General features: G+C 40.7%; 1 protein-coding gene across 5 annotated transcripts in view; it reads left to right on the top strand.

Moving 5' to 3' along the window:
• Window positions 1-26,408, top strand: part of msh3 (mutS homolog 3 (E. coli)) — a 270,075-nt gene that overhangs the window by 31,762 nt on the left and 211,905 nt on the right. The gene's annotated exons all lie outside the window — the stretch shown is intronic.

Here is a 26,408-nt window from a genome sequence, read left to right as displayed (position 1 = left end):
GGCTGTGCCCTTGGATCCTTGTCTCACCTACTAATGGAAACATCTCCTCTGCATCCACGATATCCATACCTCTCATTCTATAAGTTTGAATCAGATCCTCCACGTGCCCTCATCCTTCAAAACTCCATTGAGTACAGACCTGGAGTGTTCAAGTGCTCCTCATAGGACAAGCCTTTCATACCTGGGATCATTCTTGTAAACCTGATCTGGATCCCCTCCAAAACCAGTGCACCCTCCCTTAGGTATGGTGTCCAAAACTGCTCATAATATTCCAAATATGGTCTGACTACAGCCTCATAAATCCTTAGCATACTTGCTGTTGCATTCTAGCATTCTGCCAGTATGATTTTTACCATTTTGGGTTGAAAATATCCCTGATAGCCACATGACTAGCTCTGGATTATTTAATATATTGGAAGATGGTTCCTGTGCTCCCCAACCTTTTGAAAATGTATCAAGTTAGCCCCGTGCCTTTTTTCCAGTTCCACAGGGTCTTAAACAGCAGTCATTTATAAAAATGACTAGAGCCTCTGAAGAAATTGTGGGGAAAGAATTTCTCTTCCAGTCCCATAGCTTTATTTAGAGCTGCTGCCACTTTTTTTTTAAACTTGGCTTCTTGCTTCCTCCGGCCACCTCCCGTCATTGTTGCAAAGTTCAAATTTAAGCGGGTGTTGGGGAGCTGATGTTTAAGGTGAGATAGATGCTGTTGGTTTCCCCTATTGAAATCACGTTGGAGACAATTTTGCTTGAGGCTGTCGCTAGAAGCATAGGCTAGAATTTCCCTGCTGTCTCTGCAGGATTGAAAACACAATTATTCAAAATTTCTGCCTGTGATTTATGCTAAACTTGATATTTTGGTGGTAATCACATCTTAACAACACTATCACTGACAGGATGAGCCTTATAAAACCTTGTTTGTTCCTTTTGATGATTGTTGCTGTTTAAGCAATGATGCTAATTCAGAAAATTTATCTTCTGTATATACTTTCTGCGCACTTAGCAAATCTACCCCATTTCTGAAGAAGGGTCTAGGCCCGAAACATCAGCTCTCCTGCCCCTGTGATGCTGCTTGGCCTGCTATGTTCATCCAGATCTACACCCCCTTCATAGTGTGTGTCTTTGTTTTTGAATATTTAATTCTTTCAATGTAGCTACCTGTTGCTTTTAAAGCAAATTTACTGGATTTTCATTCATGACCACAAAGAAATGGTAAAGTAAATTCAAATTCATCTGAATGTTCTGATAATTTTTCTATTATTGATAGCGTGTTCTGGTATTCAACTGCACAGTTAGGAGGGAGAGTACAAAGACTTCTGCAAGGATTATTGTCAGATGCTCCCTAGCCTTTGAAAAAACAAGTACTTTTTGTCACAATGACACTGAATTGATTTTATTGTGTGAGCTAGGCTGAGACAGCATTACATACCAAAATAGGGACCTTCTTCTAGTCTACTTCTCCTTCACAGTCCAGATATTCTTCATCTTCACCTTCTGCTTATCAACATCTCCTTAATTCATCTCAATTCTTCCTTGTAGAGTGGAGTCCTGAATTCTCACTACTTTGTTCTTTTTAACTCTATTCCTCTAGAAGTAACACTGACGGTCCAAGTGGAATTTTAGATATTTTGTTAACCTCTGTTGTTACAGACTGTGAATGTGTGCTTTTAGATTCCTTGACTATCATTTAGACTTTTTTTTTCCAAAAGGAGAATGTGGTACTCTTATGTCCCTTAATCAAAGGGTACCGCCTCTCACTTAACCAATACTGAGACTCATTTGCCAGTTACACTGAGGCTTCTGGACATGGTTCTCTATTTTGTCCCAGCCCCCCACCTCTGCCCTTGATCTTCTACATTGGTCCAATGACGCTTGACCTAAGCTTAAGGAGCAGCTCCTAATTTTTCAGTGGGACACTTCACAACTTTCCCAACTTGACAATGAGCTCACTAATTTAGACCGTAATCTCTGCCTCTACATTTTTATTCCTTTTCCTTTTGCTGGTTTTTGGATTAAAGGTCAAATTAAAACTGAGCCTTTGAGCTCAATGCTTTTCAGCATTGCCCATCTGCCGATTAAACTTCAGTGTACATAGAACATAGAGCATTACAGCACAATACAGGCCCTTCGGCCCTCGATGTCGTGCCGACCTGTCATACCAATCTCAAGCCCATCTAACCTACACCATTTCACGTACGTCCATATGCTTGTCCAGTGACGTCTTAAATGTACCTAAAGTTGGTGAATCTACTACCGTCGCAGGCAAAGCGTTCCATTCCCTTACTACTCGCTGAGTAAAGAAACTACCTCTGACATCTGTCCTATATCTTTCACCCCTCAATTTAAAGCTATGCCCCGTTGTTCCCGCCGTCACCATCCTAGGAAAAAGGCTCTCCCTATCCACCCTCACTAACCCTCTGATTATTTTATATGTTTCAATTAAGTATAACATAGTGTAACACAGAAGCAGTTACTCAACAGCTACATGAGCAAAAAGAATGTTGAATTTTGATGTTAAGAATTTCAGAACTGCAACACTCTTGATTTTTGAAAATCGCAGTGCATTCATGTGTGAAGATTAGGTTGGGCTGTGATGCCTCTGCAGTTGAGTAGTGCATTGCTGAACGTGTGAATTGTTTGCAAAGGTGAGGGAAATAAAGCAAAGAATCTGTATTTATATGGTGTGTAGACCTCAGCAGGGCCAAAAACGCTTCATTGTATGAGGGTATAATTTTAGCTTCTCTTCTCCCCACCCTCAAACGCCATAGAACTGGGTGCCATCCAATTAATGCCAACCCCCCCCCCCCCCCCCCCGCCACTGGTTCTTACGAATAGTGTGAGGGGCACCTGCCCATTTGGTGATGCCAGATTTTATCTGATGGTCTTTTTGCAGTCCGGGGGCGGGGTTGGCGCTGTGATCCCCTGGTTTGGAGATGTCTGTCCAGTGGAGGCCTTGCCCTCATAAATCCCTGTTGCTGGGACTAAGTTGGTCTAGGCCAAAAACCCTAAGTTACCCGCTGAGTTGGTTCTAGTGTCTCCGTCATTGGAGACTCCCTGTAGTGCCCAGTAATAGTCACTGTTCCAGGTGGCAATACTGATGGCTGTAGATGACCATGCAGTGTGTGTGTTGGGGGGAGGGGGTGCATACCTGGGGAAATGGCCTGTTTACTGGGCCAGTGTCTGTGCACTAAATGAAAGCTTGTGAGGCACTTTTGGAACGTTACTGTATCATCGTATAAAATGCAGCAAGGTTAACAATGATGAAGTACATTTCATTTAATGGTGATGACTGTGGGATAAATATTAACCAAAGCACCAGGGATCCTGCCTGTGATTCTCCTTGAAATAGTGTCATGTAATCTTTTGTGTCCAACTTAGAGGCCAGACAAAGCTCTGGTGCAACATCTCACGTGGAAGATGATGCTGCCAGCAGTGCAGCAGCCCATCAGTACCGCTCTGGAGTGTCAGCTTTGACTTTTCTTTTCCCTGTGTTCAGATTCTAGCCAGGGACTTAAACTTGTGACCCTCTGACTGAGAAGTGGGATGCTATCAAATGAGACATGGCATACAAGAAAGAGCAAAAATTGTGGTCAAAAGCAGTAGGGTGTATTTAGTTGAGGAAAAACTGGAACAGAGTAGCACTGGTGCATAGCAGCAAACAGGTGTCCGTTGTTTGTGTCACTTTATGTTCTTAAGATTATGGAATTTTCTTTATCTAAAGCGTATTGTAGTACAACCTGGCTAATTACTATCCCATTAGCCTACTCCCAATTATTGTTGAACTGATGGTGGATGCCAGCTATAATGCTGTCTGCAGCTTTTATACAGCAGTAACCTGCTCACTGCTGCTCAGTTTGGGTTTTGTTAGGGCACATGATTTTGGCCTTGGTCCAAACATAGACAAAAGAGCCAAACCCTAGATGAGGTGAGAGTGACTACCCTTGATATCAATGCAGCATTTGCCAGAAAAAGCCATCAAGAAGCCCTAGCAATATTGAAGCCAGTGGCAGTAATATAAACGCTCCACTGTTCTGGTGTTCTCCCTAGCACAAAGGAAGATGGCTGCTGTGGTTGGATGCCAATCATTCTATTGTCAGTATATTTTTCACCAATTCCTTAGGGTAGTGTCCTGGTCACAAACATTTTAGCAGCTGTATCAATGACCTACCGACTGTCATAAGTCCAGAAATGGGAATGTTCACTTGTGGGGGTATCAAAACAAAAGTTGCTGTAAAAGATCCACAGGTCTGGCAGCATCTGTGAAGGAAAAAACTGAGTTGACATCTCTGGTCCGATGACCCTTCCTCAGAACTTCCTCTGACAGAGGGGATATAATCACTTTGCAGGGTGTGTAATATAGACCCCAAAAGAGTTAGAGATTGAGATGGAAAGGAGAGAGATCTCTCGGTAAATCACAGACAAGTGTAAAAATTATAGCGTAATAAGAGATTTCATCTTTCCCAATATTAACTGGGATAGACAAACTGTGAATGGCCTATGGGGATGGAGTTCTTTAAAGAGTGTCCAGTAGGGCTTTTTAAGCCACAATGTAGAAAGTCCTATAAGAGAGGGCATGAAGCAAGGTGGGAGGTAGGTGTAGCAGTGGGAGAATATTTTGCAGATAGTGATAAAAATTCATTAAGATTTAAGGTTATTATGGATAAGAACAAAATGGCGTGGAAAGAAAGATTCTGAATTGGGCAAGTTTAAAGTTAATAAGTTTAAGGCATGATGCGGTCAGAATGCACTAGGACCAGCTACTTCGAGGAAACTCCACTTCTGGGGTCATGGTGACTTTCAGATGTGTAATAGTGAGACTGCAGGGCCAACATATTACTGTAAAGGTGAAATCTAGGACCAACAAATGCAGAGCGCCCTGGATACGAAGAGATGTACAGGTTTGATTAAGGGGGTGGGAGAAAAAGGAAAGGTTCTGAACAGCAGATGTCCTAGAGTAGTATAGAAAGTCTATGGGGTTACTTTTAAAAAAAAAAGAAAATTTAGAAGAGCGAAGAGGCGATGTGAAAAAACACCGGTTGTAACATTAAAGAAAATCTAAACACGTTTTGTAAGTATATTAAGGTCAAGAAAATATTCAAGGAAAGCCTGTTAAGGACCAAAGTGGCAACTGGTGCATGGAGCCAGAAGACACCGCCCAGGATTTAAATGCACACTTTGCATCAGTGCTCACAATAAAGAGGGGTGATGTAGAAATAGGAAGCAGAGAGGGGAATTGTAATAAAATTGAATGAATTACAGTGTGAGTGTGAGTGTGAGTGTGAGTGTGAGTGTGAGTGTGAGTGTGAGTGTGAGTGTGAGTGTGAGTGTGAGTGTGAGTGTGAGTGTGGGCTTTATGGTAGGCCCAGATGGGATGGATCCCAGCCTGCTTAGGGATGGGGTAAGGGAGGATATTGCTTAGACTCCGGTGTTAATTCTCAAATCCCCTCCGGATACATGAGGGGTGCCGAAGGATTGGAGGGCAGTTAATGTGATTGCATTATTCCAGAAGGGTGATTGTGATAAACAAGGAAACTACAGACTGGTGAGTTTGACATCTATAGTAGGGAAACAACTGGTAAAAATTCTGAGAGTTAGAGTTAATCTTCACTTGGAGAGATAACAGATTGATCAAGGCTAACATGGTATTACAAAGGGGAGATCGTGTATTACAAATTTGATTGAATTTTTCAACAAGATGACTAGTTGTGACGATGAAAGTACTGCAGTTAATGTCTACATGGACCTCTGAGGCTTTTCACAAAGTAGACTGGACGAGAAGTGAATAGCCCAGGGGATCTAGGATTAGACCCAAAATTAGCCTAGTGGCAGGAAACTGAGGGTGATGACCCAAAGTTCTTTTTTGTGACTGGAAGCTTGTGTCCAGTGGCTTACCATAATGCTCGGTGCTGGGTCCCATGCTGTCTGTAGTGTAAATTAGTGATCTATACATGAATATATGAGCATTAAGTAAGTTTGCAGATGTCACAAAAATTGGTGGTGTGATAAGTAGTGAGGAGGAAAGCCTTAGATGACAAGATGATGTAGATGGGCTGGTCAGAGGTGTTGAATAGTGACAAATGGAATTTCATCCTGGAAAATGGGAGATGTTTCATTTTGCAAGGCCAAATAAAACAAGGGAGTACACGTTGAATAGTAGAATCCTAGGTAGTATAGAGGGTCAGAGCGACCGTGGAGTTGATGCCCACACATCTTTTAAGGCAGCAGGACAGATGGCTGAGGTGGTTAAGAGGCATAAGGGATACTTTCCTCTAATAGTCAAGGCATTGAATATAGGAGTAAGGAGGTTATGATGGAGCTGTATGTAACTTGGGTGGTACGGTGCTCAGTGGTTCACACTGCTGCCTCACAGTGCCAGTGACCCGGGTTCGATTCCAACCTCAAGCGACTGTCTGTGTGGAATTTCCACATTCTCCCTGTATCTGTGTGGATTTCCACCGGGTGCTCCGGTTTCCTCCCACAATCCAAAGATGTGCAGGTTAGGTAGATTGGCCATGCTAAATTGCCTGTAGTGTTCAGGGATATGTGGATTAGATGGGTTATAAGGGGGTGGGTGTGGGTGGGATGCTCTGAGGGTCGGTGTGGACTTGTTGGGCCGAAGGGCCCGTTTCCACACTGTAGGGATTCTATGAAGAAAAAACATTTGGTACAGCTGGAGTACTGTGTGCCGTTCCGGTTGCCATACGATAGGAAGGACCTGTTTGCACTGGAAAGGGCTCAGAAAGGATTAACAAGGATGATGCCAGGCTGAAGCAATTCAGCTATGAACTGAGACCAGGTAGGCTTGGAGCAGAGAAGTTGAGGAATGTTTTGACTGGGGTATACAATATTCTGTTGGACTTAGGTAGATAGAGAGAAACTTTTCCCCTTAGTAGAGAGCTTGATAACAGGGTGTACAACGTTAAGGTGAGGTTCAGGAGGTACACAGGATTTGAGGAAACATTTTTTTTCCAAGGGCAAACTATGTGGTAAATGGAAAAGCGCTGTGGAAAATTAATGCATAGAGAGATATGGGTGTCAGGTCCGTTGTACCCTGAAGGTCGCTACACAGGTGGGTAGAGTGGTCAAAAAGGCATATGGCATTCATTGGACGGGCTATTGAGTACAAGAGTTGGCAGGTCATGTTGCAGTTGTATAGGACTTTGGTTTGACCACATTTGGAATACTGCGTCCAGTTCTGGTTGCCACATTACCAAAAGGTTGTGGATGCTTTGGAGAATGTGCAGAGGAGGTTTACCAGGATGTTGCCTGGTATGGAGGGCACTAGCTATGAAGAGAGATTGAGTAGATTTGGATTATTCACATTAGAAAGATGGAGTGAGGGGGGACCTGATTGAGGCCTACAAAATCATGAGAGGTATAGACAGGGTGGATAGCAAGAAGCTTTTTCCCCAGTGTGGGGGACTCAATTACTAGGGGGTCATGAGCTCAAGGTGAGAGGGGAAAAGTTTAAAGGAGATCTGCATGGTAAGTTCTTTATGCAGAGGGTGGTGGGTGCCTGGAACGCATTGCCAGTGGAAGTGGTAGAGGTGGGCATGATAGCATCATTTAAAATGCATCTAGGCACATACATGAATGGGCAGGGAGGAGCGGGATACAGTTTCTTGGGAGAATAGGCGACAGGTTTAGATAGAGGATCTGGATCGGTGCAGGCTAGGAGGGCTGACGGGCCTGTTCCTGTCCTGTAACTTTCTTTGTTCTTTAACCCAGAGAATTGTGGGTCTCTGGAACTCACTACTTGAATGGTGGTAGATGTGGAACCCTCAAGACATTTAAGAAGTATTTGATATGCATAGTTTTCAAGGCTATGAGCCAAGTGCTGGAAAATGGGATTAGAACGGACAGATGTTTGAAGACTGTGTGGACATGATGGGCTGGAGATCCTCTTTCCCTGTTGTGAAAACTCTGCCTTAATGACTCTAATGAGCACTGTTCCTGAGTTCTCAGATACTGAGTTAGTCCTGGACAGTATTTGGGCTTGGGATGACAAATGATAATATTTGTGCCACGGAAGTGAAAGGCAATGAGCAATCCTTCCATTACAGAATTTAAATCATTTTCCCTGTTCCCTGTAAGCCATGTTTGATGGAATTATCATCGCTAACTCCCCCATTATCGACATCATGGGGGTTAACAGTGACTAGAAGTTGAATTGGACTAACTACGGTTATGAGAGCCATTCAGAGTCTCTGGATAATGTGGCAAGTAACTTGCCTCCTGTCCATCATCTATTAGGCACAACTCTGGACTGTGATGCAGTACTTTTCACTGGATCAAATGAATGTGTCTCCAAGAAGTTTAACACTTCCTTGGACAAAACAGTTTGCTCGTTTAACCCTGCATCTATCACTTTAAATATTCTCTTCTCCATCAGTATTGCACAGTGGCAGTAATGTATACAGTCTATAAGATGCACTGCAGTAATTTGTCAGGTCTTTCGACAACATCTTCCAAACCTGCCACTTTGACCAGCTCAAAATTCTCCTCTAAGTTACGCACCATCCTGTCTTACAGTCACTCCCTGCTGTTTATTCATTATTGTTGGGTCAGAATTTTGAGGTACCATTCCTCAAAGCAATATGGGTGTGTCTGCACCACATATACTGTAGTAGTTCAAGGAAGTGACTCATCAGCACCTTCTCAAGGACAACGACCCAAAAATGAGTTTAAATTTGGTAGCTACTTTTAAACTTCAGACGTAATAGATGTGGCCAGTTTACTTACAAATTATAAAGCAACTAACCAGAACTTTGCATCAGAGATAATAGGAACTGCAGATGCTTTAGAATCCAAGATAACAGGGTGTAGAGCTGGATGAACACAGCAGGCCAAGCAGCATTTCAGGAGCACAAAAGCTGACGTTTCGGGCCTAGACCCTTCGATGAAGGGTCTAGGCCCAAAACGTCAGCTTTTGTGCTCCTGAGATTTTGCCTGGCCTGCTGTGTTCATCCAGCTCTACACCTTTGTTAACCAGAACTTTGGCTAAATTCTTGAATTCTGACCTACCTTAAGACCTCTAACAAAGTCTGGGCAGTTTTGTGAAAGTATTGAGAAAGCCCATGTTTGACTTTACACATTATTTGGCCATCTGCAGTTGTTGACTTTGTAAGATGGGACCATCTCCCACTTTTTCCATAGAAGCTGCCTAAGTTTCGTATGTTTTTGATTTGCTTTTTTGCATACAATTTAAGAAAATACATAAAAATATATTTCCTGGCGAACAAACAGCTCCACACTGTGACTTTGTGTGGAATCAGTGTGAGCAGATTAGCAAATTAGCAAATGGAAAAACATAGGAGAACCTTTATCAAGATGTGTCTGCACGTGGATCCTTCAGGACTGTTGCTGGGAAACTTGATTTGTTTACGTGAGTCATTTTTATGAATGGTTGATATTTTAATTTTTATGTATTGACTCTGGTTAGGTATTGCATAAGCCATGTGTATGAAATTTTGCTTATGTGGCATAAGAAAATAACCAAACATAGTTAGAGTTTCTATAATATGTCGGCTGGGGTAGAAGATCAGGTATTTTCCTTCATTCTTTGCTAATTTGACCCAATTTCCCCACCCTGTGCTATTGAGAGAAAGCTGTGAATATGGCCTGTCATCTGTGTTTTTTTGCCAAGGCTACTGCTGATCACTGGACAAATCACTGTGTTTTACATCTTGTCTTGTTGGTCTGTCTCAGTTTAGCCTCATGGTTGTAACAAATAAGTAACCTGGGGGTTTTGGAGATTATTGAACCGGAACATTGCCCATGTAGGATAGACATTGCTAACTATTTAGCTACTTGTTGATGAATGATGATGCTTCTTGCAACAGGTAATGACTAAAAAAAAAATTCTGATCATCTTACACTGATTCTATGACAGGACTAAATTATTGTCGAGTTTTGGTTTAATTTGTGAATTTTGGATTACAATCTAATAGCCGGGAGAGTGGAATATACCTTGGATTTTATTCTCAAACTTAATTTTCATACAGCTATTATGGCCACATGCTGCTTTTAAATAAAGCGTTTGAGAACTCTGTGCCCTGCCTAGCTCCAGCTCCTCCATTTTTTTGTTGCAGCAGCGAGAGTGAGGATCAGGGGGCTGCAGGAAGGTAAGTTAGCCAGGAAAGACCTAAAGAGAGAGCTAAGAGGAGCCAGGAGGGGACATGAGAAGTCTTTGGCAGATAGGATCAAGGAAGACCCTGAGGCTTTCTATGAGTATGTCAGGAACAAAAGAGTGACTAGAATAAGATTAGGGCCAGTCAAGAACGGTAGTGGGAAGTTGTGTGTGGTGTCCGAAGAGATAGGTGAGGCGCTAAATGAATATTTTTCATCAGTATTCACACAGGAAAAAGACAATGTTGTTGAGGACGATACTGAGATACAGGCTATTAGACTAGACGGGATTGGGGCTCATAAGGAGGAGGTGTTAGCAATTCTGAAAAGTCTGAAAATAGATAAGTCCCCTGGGCTGGATGGGATTTATCCTAGGATTCTCTGGGATGCTCGGGAGGAGATTGCAGAACCTTTGGCTTTGATCTTTTGTCAGCTTTGTCTACAGGAATAGTGCCAGAAGACTGGAGGATAGCAAATGTTGTCCCCTTGTTCAAGAAGGGGAGTAGAGACAACCCTGGTACTTATAGACCAGTGAGCCTTAATTTAGTTGTGGGTAAAGTGTTGGAAAGGTTTATAAGAGATGGGATTTATAATCATCTAGAAAGGAATAATTTGATTAGGGATCGTCAACATGGTTTTATGAAGGGTAGGTTGTGCCTCACAAACCTTATCGAGTTCTTTGAGAAGGTGACCAAACAGGGGGATGAGGGTAAAGTGGTCGATGTGGTGCATATGGATTTTAGTAAGGTGTTTGATAAGGTTCCCCGTGGTAGGCTGTTACAGAAAATACGGAGGCATGGGATTGAGGGTGATTTAGTGGTTTGGATCAGCAATTGGCTAGCTGTAAGAAGGTGGTGGTTGACAGGAAATGTTCATCCTCGAATTTAGTGTACCACACGGATCTGTTTTGGGGCCACTGTTGTTTGTCATTTTTCTAAATGACCTGGATGAGGTCGTAAAGCAATGGGTTAGTAAATTTGCGGATGGCATGAAAGTCGGTGGAGTTGTGGACAGTGAGGAAGGATGTTGCAGGTTACAGAGGGGCATAGATAAGCTGCAGAGCTGGGCTGAGAGGTGGCAAATGGAGTTTAATGCAGAAAAGTGTGAGGTGATGCACTTTGGAAGGTGTAACAGGAACACAAAGTACTGGGTTAATGGTAAGATTCTTGGTCGTGTGGATGAGCAGAGAGATCTCGGTGTCCACGTCCATAGATCCCTGAAAGTTGCCACCTAGTTTGATAGGGTTGTTAAGAAGGTGGACGGTGTGTTAGGTTTTATTGGTAGAGGGATTGAGTTTCGGAGCCATGATGTCATGTTGCAGCTGTACAAAACTCTGGTGCGGCCGCACTTGGAGTATTGCGTACAGTTCTGGTCACCACATTATAGGAAAGATGTGGAAGCATTGGAAAGGCTGCAGAGGATATTTACCAGGGGATAATGGGAACTGCAAATGTTGGAGAATCCAAGATAACAAATTGTGGGGCTGGATGAACACAGCAGGCCAAGCAGCATCTCGGGAGCACAAAAGCTGACGTTTCGGGCCCAGACCCTTCATCAGAGAGTCTCTCTGGTCTCTCTTATGAAGGGTCTGGGCCCGAAACATCAGCTTTTGTGCTCCTGAGATGCTGCTTAGCCTGCTGTGTTCATCCAGCCCCACACTTTGATATTTACCAGGATGTTGCCTGCTATGGAGGGAAGGTCTTGTGAGGAAAGGCTGAGGGACTTGAGGCTGTTTTCGTTTAGAGAGGTGACTTAATAGAGACATACAAGATGATCAGAGGATTAGATAGGGTGAACAGTGAGAGCCTTTTTCCTCTGATGGCGTTGGCTAGCACAAGGAGACGTAGCTTTAAATTGACGGGTGATAGATATAGGACAGATGTCAGAGGTAGTTTCTTTACTCAGTAGTAAGGGTGTGGAATGCCCTGCCTGCAACAGCAGTAGACTCACCAACTTTAAGGGCATTTAAATGGTCATTGGATAAACATGTGGATGATAATGGAATAGTGTAGGTTAGATGGGCTTCAGATCGGTTTCACAGGTCAGTGCAACATCGAGGGCCTGTTATGTTCTATGCTGATGGAATATTTGGTTTGTTAGGTTAAATGTACTTAGTTACTTGGCGTGGATTGGTTGGGTTGACTGGCCTGTTTCTGTACTGAAAATTGGGTGCCAACCTGGTGAAACTAGTGGAAATACTGGATGCTGTAAAGACTATGGGCTGTGACAACATTCAGTAATAGCACGAAGTTTTGTACTCCAGAAATAACTGCAGCCCTAGCTGAGCTGTTCCAGTACAGCTTCAGCACTGGCATTATCTGTCAATTATGGAAATTTAACAGCACTGATACTTGGGTGACTGAGGAGCTCTGCACTGATTGGAATCAACCTGGCATCTCTGCAGGAATTCCCCAGTTAATGTCCTAGGCCTAAACATCTTCAGCTATATTATCAGTGATCTTCTGTCCGACAGGAGTTCAGGGTGGTGATAATCCTGATTGCACAATGTTCAGCACCGTTCATGACTCCTCAGATGTGATAGCAATCCGAGTGCATAAGCAACTTGATTTGCACAATGTTCAAGCTTGTGTAGATAAGTGTCAAGAAGTATCAGGCAATGACTGACAATAGAGAAGCTAGCATCTCCACTTTAGCGGCATTGCTGTTGTTGAATCTCCTGCAATCAGTGTACTGTATATCACCATTGACCAGAAACATAGTCACACAGAAACTAGAAGCACAAGTAAGCAATTTGGTCCCCCTAGTCTGCTAGCCTGATTAGAGATGTTTGATATTTCATGAATACTGAGGCTGCAGTGAGTGACTCACCACCTGACTTCCCAAAACCTGCCTGCCATGCACAACTCTCACATCAGGAATATGATGGAACTTGCTTCAGTTGTCTGGATGACTGCAGCTCCAGTGACACTGAAGAAGCTTGTTATGCTTTTAGAACGGGCTGCCTGGTTGCATCCCTACCTACCACCTTAAACATTCACTTCTTCTATCACTGCCATCCAGTGACAGCAGTATATCCCATGCTCTTCAAGACAGGTTCCGTAAACCCTTTCAAATCCACAATCTTTCTAACCAAATAAATGAATAGTATGTGCGTTGTAAAACCATGACCACTTGGAACCCCCTTCCGTGTCTGGCAGCATCCTGAGTTAGAAACGTATTGTTTTCTTTTCACTGTTGCTGGGTTCAATTTCTGAAACTCTCTAATAGCACCAGATGTACGTACACCAGGGAACTGCAGTGATGCAAAAAGCCATCTTTGTACTATCGTGAGGGCAACTAGAGATGCAGTGCTAATAATACATTCACCCCATGAACAAATATAAAAGAAAATCTGGTCTTGTTTCCATCTCCTGAAGGTTAATAAGTCCCACAGCTTGTGCATTTCTTTATTTTGTCTCAGTCCTTTAAGGCCCCTTAAAATTAATTGTTTGTGCTGCAAAAATTCATTTATCCATAAAATGACCAACTTCAGAAGAACATGTGTGACCTCACTATTTTAAGCAGTATTTGTATTACATTGGAAGAGGACAGGGGCCTTCTAAACCTGGCCTCTATCAAATGAAGAGAGACTTAGTGCTAATATGTTTGCATTACTGAAAAGATTGAGTGGTTACACAGTTTTTAAACATTGAGGTATCGATATTCATACATTTTCATAAAGGGTTGCTGTGAGGTTTGTCATGAATGGATGCTGATTTTAAAACTCCAAATGCTTCTTTAACATTGAGGTTACCTTCTTCCAAGGAGTAATAATGTTACTCTTGGTCCAAGCTTCAATTTAGTGTCTGTTAAATTCTTTGCAGTAAATATCAGTTCGGTCAATAGGAACCAAATTGATCACATGGTCCAAGATGGAACATGTGCTGTTGGAGACAGAGGCTAAATTGCTTTTGCAAATTGAAGGCTCACTTGATGTCTGTTCATACTTTGAAAATTTTAAGTATTTGTCTTATATGAAGTGATAAAAAAGTAAGCACCCAAAATAAATCTTTGAACAAAAAGGGAAACTAAAATCATGCTTCATGACTCAAAATGCTAAAGAATTTGCAACAAAGATAATATAATTTTGTTAATGGGCTATCAGTCATAGAGTCCTTGTTTTGCTAAGAAGAACTCTCTCTTTTATGGATTTTCACGTTAGGAACTCAATACAAATTTTATTTTGATTTTATTGATTTGTATGAATTGACCTAGGAACAGTGAAACCCATACTTTCTTTTTCCTTCATTCTGTACACTTAAAATTAAAACAGAACAAACAGCTTTAATATCTTTAGCTGCTAGGCAACCAAAAGGAAATCAATTACAAGACAACAAAAGAAACCATTGTGTATTCAAGAATTTATAAGGTCATCTTCTATAAAGAGTGGATTGTCTTCAAAAATATTGATGGACTTTTTTAATATTAAGTGTTAATAGCATTGGTCATAAATACATTTTAATAGTTCATGTGGATTCTTCATGTTCTTTAGCTACATATATTTTGACATAGTCACATAATTCTAAATACCACCCTTCCCATTGTACAGAATCGTAATCTGAAATGTTCAATATATAAAACTTAATCAGGTCAGCATTAAAATATTAGTAGCTATGGCATTTTGAGTCAAACATCCCTGAGGTGAGATAACAAGGTGTAGAGCTGGATGAAAATGGCAGGCCAAGCAGCATCAGAGTTGCAGGAAGGCTGACGTTTCGGGCCTAGACCCTTGGTTAGACTTCATGTCCGCTTCTCATGTTCCTTGATTCTCTGAGAGACGAAACATTTTTGTGTCCGTGCCTTGAATGTATTCAAAACTGGTACATCCACAACCCTCTGGGGAGATGATTCCCAGTCGTTGAGTGAAGTAATTTCTTCTCATTCTCAGTTGTACATTATTGGACCCTAACCTTAATACCGTGCTCCTATATTTTAGTTACCCAAGGATGAGCAATCTAAAATGATGTCTCAACATCACTCTATCAAGGCCCTTCAAAATCCTTAGAGACCATGTCTCATTCTTCCCAACTCCAAAGAATTTGGGCCCAATTAAGTCAGCCTCTCATCAAAGGACAAGCTCCTCATACCAGAAGCCAATTTAGTGAGCCTTCGCTGTACTGTACTACCCCCAGTGCAAGTATAATCTTCCATAAATATGGAGACCAAAACCAAGCAGTATCCTAGATATGGTCTCTTTGAAACCCTGCACACGCCTCCTTTGTCTGTGCCTCATTCCCTTTGCAGCAAAGGCCAACTTGCCATTTGTCACCTTAATTGTTCACCTGCATGCTGACTTTGTGTTCCTTGTATGATTACACTCTAGTCTCTTTGAGCATCAACATGTAATTATCTGTACCATTTAAAAAAAATTCTGCTCTTCTATTTTAGCCAGTGAACAGCTTCACACTTCCCTATGTTATGCTCCATCAGCCATTTTATTCCTCCACTCACTCAAACTATCTATATATCTTTGCAGTCCCTCTCTTTCTCTCCTCCTGACAGCTTGCCTTTCCAACTAGCTTTGTTTCATCCACAGACTTGGATATATTATTTTCTGTCTCATCAACCATGTCATAAATATAGATTGTAATAAGCTGATCTTTATGAGCCACTCAACTATTCTTTGCCTACCAAGTTCAAAATGCCATATTAATACCCAGTCTATTAATGAATCTTCTATGCATGTGAATATATTATTCACAACTTCATCAACCTTTATCTTGCCCATTATCGTTTCGCATGGCAGCTTTTTGAATGTGTTTTGGAAAGCCAGGTACATGAGATCTAATGGTTCTTTCTTTTACCTTATTAGTTCCATCCTCTCATAACTCTAATTAATGTGCCAGACACAATTTCCCAACAAATTTTCCCAACGAATGATGCTTGGCTACTTCTCCTGTGTTGCTCTATTTTCTCTCTCACTCCTTTCTGGAATAACAAGCTAAAATTTGCAAATTTCCTAGCTATTGTGACTTTTCCTGAATCTGTGTTTTTGGAGGTTGCAGTGTGTGCATTCACTAGCTCAGAAAGTATCTCTCTTTTTCTCAGAACATGAAGGTTTAGATCGTCAGGTCTTGGGGATTTGCCCATTTTTACTCCCTTAATTTTCTTGAATGTTTTTTCTCTGATTCCAAGGCATGAATATTTACTGTCGCTGACATCTACCTTTGACTAGAAAGAGACTACTTTTGCTTTTATTTCTGCTTTCACATTCCATCTGATCAGTTTAAACTATATCTGCCAGGCTCATCTCTCATGAGTGGATAGTTTCAGATGTAACTGGCAGTTTTTTGCCTAGATACTATTAACACCTAGGAGCGTAGGATGTTTTAATTATCACTAACTGCAGCATAAGATCAAATGGTGTAAGAGCAGAAGTAGGCCATTCAGCCCATTGAGTCTGCTCTGCTGTCCAGTGAAATCACAGCTGATCTGATAACTCTCAACCTTTTCTCCATAATCTTTGATTCCCTTACTAATTAAAATTCTGTTTCTCTCAGCCTTGAGTATACTTAACAACCCAGCCTCAACAGCTCTCTGCATAAAAAATTCCACAGGTTTACTACCCTCAGAGAAGCAGACAGATCCTTCGACTTCATTATGTCAACCTTATGCGTTCACGTTTTATTAATATTGAAATTGGCCATAACAGTTATGTCATCTAGTTCACATCCTGCTTTGAGACCTAATAACCATGTCCTTGATTAGTTAGTTACAAGACAGAGTAATTGAAATTTTGTAATCCGCATTGCAAGAATATATTCAGTAAATTAGTGTAGATGAGAAAGCTAAAGACATTGGGATCATATTAGTCTATGTACCTAATTCTACAATTCTTTCTGACTGTTTTCCAGCACCCTGCTCCACTCTATTATAATGTCAAATTGTTTTTTGAATGTTGAATTTTTGCCTTATTTATGCTCTGTAGAATTATATTTGAAATATTGTTTATTATCAGCAGCAGAAACATCATTTAGGTCCTACAATCAAACCATTTTTGTTTTCATTCTTAGGTTCGAGATTGAAAATCAAACTTTATGTCTTCTCATCTTACAGTTAATAAATATGATGAATCAATGCTCCAGATTTCCCTGACATTTTCCAATAATTCCAAGATCCTTTATCAATTGTTTGATTTTCAAGGTAGAAACCAAACTTAGTTGGAACTTTGAGATAAAAACAGAAATTGCTGGAAAAGTGCAGCAGGTCAGGTAGCATCTGTGCAGAGAAAGCAGAGCTAATGTTTCGAGTCGAGTGACCCTTCCTCAACTTTTTTTTGGTTTTTCTTGGAACTTTTTTTAGCATCGCAGTTCTCTGATTAGGGGTCACCAGTTCCTTAGCTAGTTCACGCACAATTGTACAGGGTATCGTCCCTCCTTTGATTTATTATTTTGATTTATTTATTGTAATCACATGTATCTAAGTACAGTGAAAAACATTTTGTGAGTAGCACATGCAGACAATAGCAAACAAGGATATACAGATCATAGGATGCTAAGACAGAGTGAGGTATGTAAAGTTATGGCTGCACAGGAGGTGCCCAAAGCAAGATCAACATTAAGAAGATCAGCATTATTTGTGTAGGATCTTTATACCTGCGTGTGGATTGAAAAGAACAGTATTAGTAATTCTAAAAGACTTAAAAGTATGGAATGGTTATAAGAAATGTGAGAGTAAGATCTGCTACAGGGAGCTCCTGGAGTGCTGCCTGGTGTCAGTGCTGTCTTGAGTCCTATTGTTTTGTCTTCATGTTATGATAAAGGTGTGGTTTATATATATTATAATTTGAGACGCTGGATTTTTCAAGTAGGCGCAGATGAGTCTTGATTTCAGTTCTCTAGAGGTGAGAAAATCATTTGCAAAGTGCCCTAAACACCATTTCCATAAAAGCATGTAACTTAGTACCTAGCCAATTACTGTACAGTTAATAGATGAAGTGTTTACATTGCTGAGTTTATGACTTATGGAACAGCAAACAACGAGGGGACATTGGTAGAGATAATGGGAACTGCAGATGCTGGAGAATCCGAGATAACAAAGTGTGGAGCTGGATGAACACAGCCGGCCAAGCAGCATCCTAGGAGCTTAGGTGCTCCTAGGATGCTGCTTGGCCTGCTGTGTTCATCCAGCTCCACACTTTGTTATCAAGGGACATTGATAGTACAGTTTGAGTTCATTTTTGAAGAATCCGTTTCATCCTGGCAGAACAATAAAGTCTTTAGATCAGGTGAAATTGAACTCTTTGAAATAGGGTGAAGTTTACAAGTAATGAAAGTTTGAAAATTTCTCTCCATCTGTTAAAACTGAAAGGAGTGTCAGAACTAAAAAGAAGCCTTAAACAGTTAGCAGTCAAAAAATGAAATTGGTAAAGAAGCCGTTAAGTAAGAAGTAAAATTTTATTTGGGAGGCAATGGCCCACCTTGGCAGATGGTGGAATTTGAATTCAATAAAGAATTGAAAATTAAAGGTCTAATGATGACCATGAAACCAGTGTCAATTGGCAGGAAAAACCTATCTGGTTCACTAATGTCCTTTTTAGGGCATCAGACCTTTTTGCCTACATGTAACTCCAGACCTACAGCAATGTGGTTGACTCTTCACTGCCCTCTGAACAGTTAGGGATGGGCAATTAATGCTGGCTTGGTCTACAGCATCTAAGTGAATTAAATAAAATTAGAGCTAGGAGTGATGTTCCTCATGATTTTGAATAACTGAAAATTATATTGCTAGCAAGAGGGGTGCACAGTGCCTCTATGGCCAGCATTGCTGCTTCACCGGGCTAGGAACCCGAGTTGGATTCCAGCTGGGGTGACTGTTTGTTTGTGTAGAGTTTGTATGTTCTCCCTGGGTCTGTGTGGGTTTCCTTCCATTGTCCAAAGATGGGCTGTTTAGTTGCATCAGCCATTCTAAATTGCTCAGTGTCCAGGAATGTGCAGGCTAGGTGGATTAGCCATGGGAAGTGCAGAGTTATAGGGATGGGATGGAGGGGTGGGTCTGGGTGGGATTCTGTTCAGAGAGTCAGTTTAAACTTGATGGGCTGAATAGCCTATTTCCACACTATGGGACTCAATGATTCGATGAAGGTTAAACTTTTATTTGTTATTTATGTTTAGAACTCTTCAAATGGCCTCGTACGTAGAAATATATCTTTTTGCTTGCTTTTGTGTAATAAGCTAATGTTCTTGCCGAAGAGAACCTTAGCAGACTTGTATGAATATGTTCAGTGACTGACTGCTAGGATAACCAACTGCAAAAAAGAAACGAATGATTTGTCGAGCCAGATTTCATTCTGGGATCTAACATGTCCAGTACTACCATCAGCTGGGATCACTGCAATTTCAGTAGAGTGTGAAGCTGTATGGAATCCTGATGAAGGGTGTAAACCCAAAACATTGACTTTCCTGCTCCTTTGATGCTATCTGACCTTCTGTGTTTCTCCAGCTCTGCACTGTGATTCCGACTCCAGCATCTGCAGTTCTTGCTATCTCCTTGCGATCATGGTGCTGTTTGCATCAGCCATGGTTTGGTAGTTTTACTCCCATATTGAAGTGAATGATTGTTGAGTTCAGGTTCCACTGCAGAGAATTGAGCACTGCATTGATATGATGGCAGGATTGACCTATGAGGAGCGGTTGATGAAATAGGTCAGGAAGTGCTCCACCTGCCCCCACACCTCCTCCCTCACCCCCATCTCAGGCCCTAAGATGACTTCCACATCAAGCAGATGTTCACCTGCACATCCGCCAATGTGGTATACTGCATCCGCTGTACCCGGTGTGGCTACCTCTACATTGGGGAAACCAAGTGGAGGCTTGGGTACCGCTTTGCAGAACACCTACGCTTGGTCCGCAATAAACAATTGCACCTCCCAGTCACGAACCATTTCAACTCCCCCTCCCATTCTTTAGACGACATGTCCATCCTGGGCCTCCTGCAGTGCCATAATGATGCCACCCGTAGGTTGCAGGAACAGCTACTCATATTCCGCCTGGGAACCCTGCAGCCCAATAGTATCAATGTGAATTTCACAAGGTTCAAAATCTCCCCTCACCCCTCTGCATCCCCAAACCAGCCCAGCCTGTCTCTGCCTCTCTAACCTATTCTTCCTCTTACCTATCCCCTCCTCCCACCTCAAGCCACACCTCCATTTCCTATGTACCAACCTCATCCTAGCTCTCTTGCTCTCTCTCTCTCCCCCCCCCCCCCCGAAGGGAATCCTTGTATCCTACATATTTCAAAAACCGAATGCCGCCTCATGTGACCCAATGTTCAGATTTTCTTTGATAATGTTTTATTACCTTTTAGAGAAGCTTTAAAATGGAAGGTACTATTGAATTTTCGGCTTGATAGACTGTCACTTGCTCCTGGCTGTCTGTAAGGAGTAGACCACTTTAAGAAGAAAGCCTCTTAGAACTAAAAGTATGCTTGTGAATGATGACCCGGGTCTCTCAAATGCTGAGGCATAAATAATTTGGAAGTATGTAGGCAATTTTAACTTGGAGGAAAAATGACAACAAAGTACAAAATTATCAAAATTAAGAATCCTCAAGCAAACCTCAAAGAAAAAGTCCACCTCTTGATTGCATACTGTCAAGGTGCTCATGTTCTTGTTTTGATTGCTTGTAAAAGAGAAGTTGGTTAAATATCTGCTAATTGGATTGCAGCTCATAAAACTAAGTATAGACAGGGGTGGTCAAGCTTGCTTGAATCTGGTGGCTAATGTGTAGTCAAAATCGGAAACTGTCCTTGTTTTATAAACCTGCTAGGTCTAAAATACTTTGCAGTTTTGCTTAACTTTTTTGTTTTTAAGAGAATCATTTCAAGAAAGATTCTATGTAAATGAAATAACTGAGATGGGACTTGTAATATGAACTGTAATACAAATGTTGTTGATGGACCACTACTTTTATCCTCTCAAGAACTTAAAGATTATTTAACCTTATGCTGAGAGAGTTTGATTTAAAGGTCGCCATCATTTTGACACCCCTGCCCCTTGTGTAAAGTTGTAAAACTCTGCCCACAGTATTGGTTAGTGATTTTTAAACAGGATTCCGTAAATTTGGATGTTTAAGAAAGGGATGATGAATTGTCAACTCAATTAGTGCAGTGCAAATTTCTAACCAGACAGCCACATATTGAAGTGAGTTGAATCATCCAGGATGCTGCTGTTCTGCTTTGCAGAAGGAAAATGAAGAAGTTCTCAAATTGAATGAATTATCCCTTTGGCGGTTCGTGGAGAAGGATTGACGAGCACTATAAACAAATCTGCCACACTGATGAAAATAATCATGTAAACTGGTTTACAACACTTTATCAACTAGTTCAACAAGAAAGCTTTGAAGAGAATGAAATTCCAAATTGGCAAGTGGTGGGAAGTGGTGCAATTTGGATAGTTAGCAAAGCTACTGGGAGTAGTGCTGAGCAAAGACAAGAGTTGGTGAGAATAGGTAATCAGAGTCATATAGATTTACAGCATGGTAACAGACCCTTCGGCCCAACTTGTATATGCTGCCCAGTTTTCACAATTATTGTAGTCCCATTTATGTGCATTTGGTCCATATCCTTCCATCCTATCCCATCTGGGTACCCAAATGTTTCTTAAGTGACAAAGTTGTATTTGTCTCCACTACTACCTCTGGCTGCCTGTTCCAGCTACTCACCACCCTCTGTGGAAAAACATGTCTCTCTGGATTCTTTTGTATGTCTTCCCCTCTCATCTTAAACTTGTGCTCTCTACTTTTAGACACCCCTACCATGGGGCAAAGCGTTTTGGCTATCTACCTTATCTATGCCACTCATCATTTTGCAGGCCTCTATGAGGCCACTCCTCAGTCTGCTATGCTGGTGGGGAGAAAAGTACCAGCCTCTCTGGCCTCTCCTTCTAACTTGAGTCTTCCATTCTAGGTAGCATCCTAGTAAATAATTTCAACATTCATTCTAGTTTAGTAATATCATTTCTATTGAAGGGTGATTCAAGGTTAAATGGAATTTTCAGCTGGGCCCCCATACCACCATAAAGTATTTCCCTGGTCTATGCTTTTCCCTTTCTAAAATTGTAACTCATTTGTATGTAGCATAGCATGAACCTTATGCAGGTTCCAAAGTAAATATGGATATGTTTGAGTGTAAAATAAAAATATGACAAGTTATGATTGGCCCTTAAGAACAATACTTCCCAAAGAATCATAATGACTAGAAACATCATAAATGGGAGCAGCAATCAGTCTTTTGAGACAGCTCTGCCATTCAATTTGATCATGGCTGAATTTCTGCATCAGCTGCTCTTTCCTGCCTTATTCCCTCACCCTTTGATGTCCTTAGCTTCCAAGAATCTATCAATCTCAGTCTTTAATATACTCAACAATTGAGCATCCACAGCCCTCTGAACAACAGAATTGTGAAATAATTGGCTTACCCTGGCCATTTGAGTTCAGCGCAAAGTAGGCTGTCCTGCGTCAATCAGCTTGAAGCAAGTCAGGGAGTTTCATATACAGATGAATGAAACGAAGAACTGTGGATACTGCAGACCTGAAACGAACAGAAATTGCTGGTGAAATCCAGCAGGTCTTGCAGAATCCGTGAAAAGAAAACAGAATCTGGTGATTAATGAGTTGCTGAGCTTTGCCTTAATATTCAGATCATTTGGAAGGAAGCCCAGGAAACATTTGTTAACTTTAGTACTTTATCTACTCTGTTCAACTATACCAAACAAGAACTATGTGCATATTAATACCAGCGCATCCAACTTTGCTGGGCACTTAAATGATGAAGCGTAAACATGAAACAAGATTTTTGGGTGAGAGTAGAGTAGGTTTATTGTAAAAATAAATGCAGAATTTTTAAAATTTCAAGAACTCACGATAAATTCATTTTGGTCCTACCTTGCTCCTTTACTCAAAAGCCTGCTTCCATAATGTCTGTATTTTTCAGACTTGAGCGAGGAATTTTTGGATGTCTTAAGAATGCTGCCATTAACCAGCTCTGTGTGGACTCGTGGAGGCTTGAGGAGCAGCTCAGATGCATATTACATAAATGGCATCTAAGCACACTTCTGCTTTGTGTTAAAGTGTAAGGGAAAATAAGAGTTTTTATTAAAAAAGAAGAGTAGTTAGAGGTACAAAAGAAAATAAATACCTCAATGTTTTGCAGGATTTCAGTAACCAGTATTTTATGGGAGAAGGAGAACTGAAGGTGCTGTTTTATTGCCAACCCTTAATCCTTTCATTCATGTTAGAATGTTGCATAGATCACAGTTTGACCATTTAGCTACTTTTTTAGGCCCTTGCTGTACCCAAGGCCTCCTGTAAACTATTGTACCTCTACCTCCCTTTTTTCCTCTCTAATATGTACCTAAAAATCTAACTATGGTTTCACAGAAGAAGTCATTTGACTCAAAACGTTAATTTTATTTTTCTCTCTATAGATATCACTATCACTTTGTTTTTATTTTAGATCTCCAGCATCTGCAGTATTTTACTTTTACTGAATCCTAACTAATTATTTAACCAAAGTTTCAGTGCTCTTACTGAATGTCTACTGATGTAGCTTGGTGTCATGCTTTGTTTTATAAAGCTTCCACAAAGTGCCTGAGGGCATTAACGGCACTAATTATAAGTTGTTGAATGTTACTCTTTCTCAAGCAATTATATGGTTTCTCAGGAGTTAGCTTTCAATTATTAATTTATTTGCACATTGTTTTTGCATGGCATTTTGCTGGCCACTTCAAACAGAAATTGCAGTAGGTGGGGTAAGTAGATGTCTATTCAGTGAAACCAATTATTCTGAAATAGTTCTGAAAGCATTTGTGTGTCCCCTTGCAGGTTATGGTTCCTTGAAACAGATCACTAATTTCTGGAAAAGAGATTGTTTCCGGGAAGTCCCATCACCTGAGTCTAATTTCACCCCTAAACTATGTGTATCTCTGAAAATAGAATTTGGTTTTAGACTACGAAGAATTGTGTTTCATAGGACAGCATCGTGTTTTCCACATAGCCTTTTAAAAGAAATATTTGTACCTTTTGGAATATGTACTCTGGTGTAATTACTGCTTTTTCTTTCTCAAATAATTGTTCAAATAAAATGACCTGGAAAATCATGAGTCCAAACCGAAGTAGTTTTACTTCTATACCTATTGCAAATAGTGGTTTATTTTGAATGCAAGAGACAAAATTCCAACTGATGGCACTATCGTTACCTAGTAACTTTTGCCCACAAATAATTTGGGTTGCTTTCTGATAACCTTTCTCCTGAGCTTTTTTTTGAAGAACAATTTCTAATCTGTAAAATAAGAGTATAAATAATGATAATAACATAAATAATCAATAATAATGAAATCTTCTATGATTAATTAACCCATTAAATTATTTATGTGCTTTTGATGCCACAACTAATATTTTCGCCTCAGCCACTCTCAAAATCCTGGGCTTGGTCATGAGTTAAAAGCAAATACTATGCATGCTGGAAATCTGAAATAAATACGCAAAATGCTGGAGAAACCCAGCATTCTTGGCAGGTTCAGAAGTGAAAAAGTGTCCTAGCAGACTCAAAACATTAAATCTCTTTCTCTCACCAGAGATGCTGGCAGACCTGCTGAGTTTCTCCAGAATTAATGTCAATATTGCTTGGATTTGTTAGTTTTGCCCAGGGTTGTAGTGCTGGTTGCTGAATTTTAAATTGTGCAGTATACTGAGCTTCGCTGGATGCATAGAACCATTTCCTCAGCTATCATGATGTCTTGCTGTCTCTGTTGCCTGAGATTTAGCTGCCTCAGTTAACCCGTTGTTAATCAATTAAACTTCACCTATGTTCTGTTCATTTGGAATCATACTTATTTCCATAGTCTTAGGATCTAGTGTACTTTATAAGTTGTGATTTCATAGTTAACAATGTGCTGATGTAAGTGTGAATTCAAAAATTGAGATTTTTAGAAAATATTGCTGCTCTTCTTACAGCTCCAGAATTTTAGTTGGCTTTCTGCTGGAAAGTAGTTTACTCTATTTTCCATAAGCCCAAACAACTCTTTTCGGAAATGCTTTGTGATGTGACTATTAATGTGGTGTCATACCATGTTTCATGGCTGCTTCTGGTAACTTATAGTTTTTAAATATGAGTAGGAAAGGAGTCAGTTACAATTCCTTGCTGTCACTGAAAAACATCCATGCTTTTTGATATTCAAAGCTCAAGACTGTGTGTATTAATTTCCAAATGTCATACTCTCCTTGCCAATTGAAGATGTAACAAGTTGTATTTCATGTCTTTGTTTTTTTCCTCCTGTTTCTCACTTTTAATTTGTCAGGAGCTGCCTTTGCTATGAGTTTTATCTGTCATTCAAACACTTGGGACAAGAATGAGGATGCAATTTTGCAATGCAAATATACAGCAAAATGGTTTCAAACCCTTTGTATCTAGCTGAGAGGCAATTTAAGAATTGATTGACAAGTGTAACTGGAATTAATGTTATGCATGGTTTTTACCTACTTATTACTTTCCTGCAAGGCTGAATTTTTATTTCTGCCTTGATGTGAAGTTGGGGTGAAGCCACATGAACTGCTTTTTGAAATATTTCAATGTGCTGTTGCTTTAAAAGATTGCCACTTTAAACAGGGCCATTGCCTAAAATAATACTTCATTGCTAATGATTCTTCACATCTGGTGCATTGTTGTTGCTTATCTTTTTTTGAAAGCTTGTCCATATTCCTGGCAGTGTTCACTTTGTTATTTGTCAGTGCTGCAGTTCCGGAGATTTCATTGCATATATATAATTAATTAGCTGGATTCTAATGCTACCATGGCAACACTTGAATTTGGTTTTTAATGGGAACGTTGGATGTATTTAGCTGATCAAAAGTTGTCTTTTAATATCTGAATTCATCCAATTCCAGATGTTGAGCACCTGCCTTACAAATAAAACTTATCAATAATGAAATCTTTCATAAGATAGAAAAAGTCTCCAGTTGTGATGAGGACTTTTGATCTGTGTTCAATAGCTTGTACCACTTCAGTTTGCCATGGCTTTGCCGAATGAGGCAAGTCTTGCTGCATACTAGTCCCCAGTGTGTGTAACAATTAATTGCTAGTGGTGCTGCATTTGCACTCAGATTCACAAAGGTTTTTGTCACCCAGGTAAATAAACAACACAGAAAGTTTTGTGCAAATTTTCTTTGACAAGAAGGGTGCAGAAACCAGCATAGTAGACTAGAATTTGCCTGATCCTGGCTTTGGTGGTGAGGGAATATGCCTGGAGCTGTGCTCTAAGCTGCACAGACTATGGACAGATAGTCTAA

This window comes from Stegostoma tigrinum, chromosome 3 (assembly GCF_030684315.1).
Source record: "Stegostoma tigrinum isolate sSteTig4 chromosome 3, sSteTig4.hap1, whole genome shotgun sequence".
NCBI classification, from domain to species: Eukaryota; Metazoa; Chordata; class Chondrichthyes; order Orectolobiformes; family Stegostomatidae; genus Stegostoma; species Stegostoma tigrinum.
The sequence above is the reverse complement of the archived record's forward strand: the minus strand, read 5'-3'. Positions and strand labels throughout refer to the sequence as shown.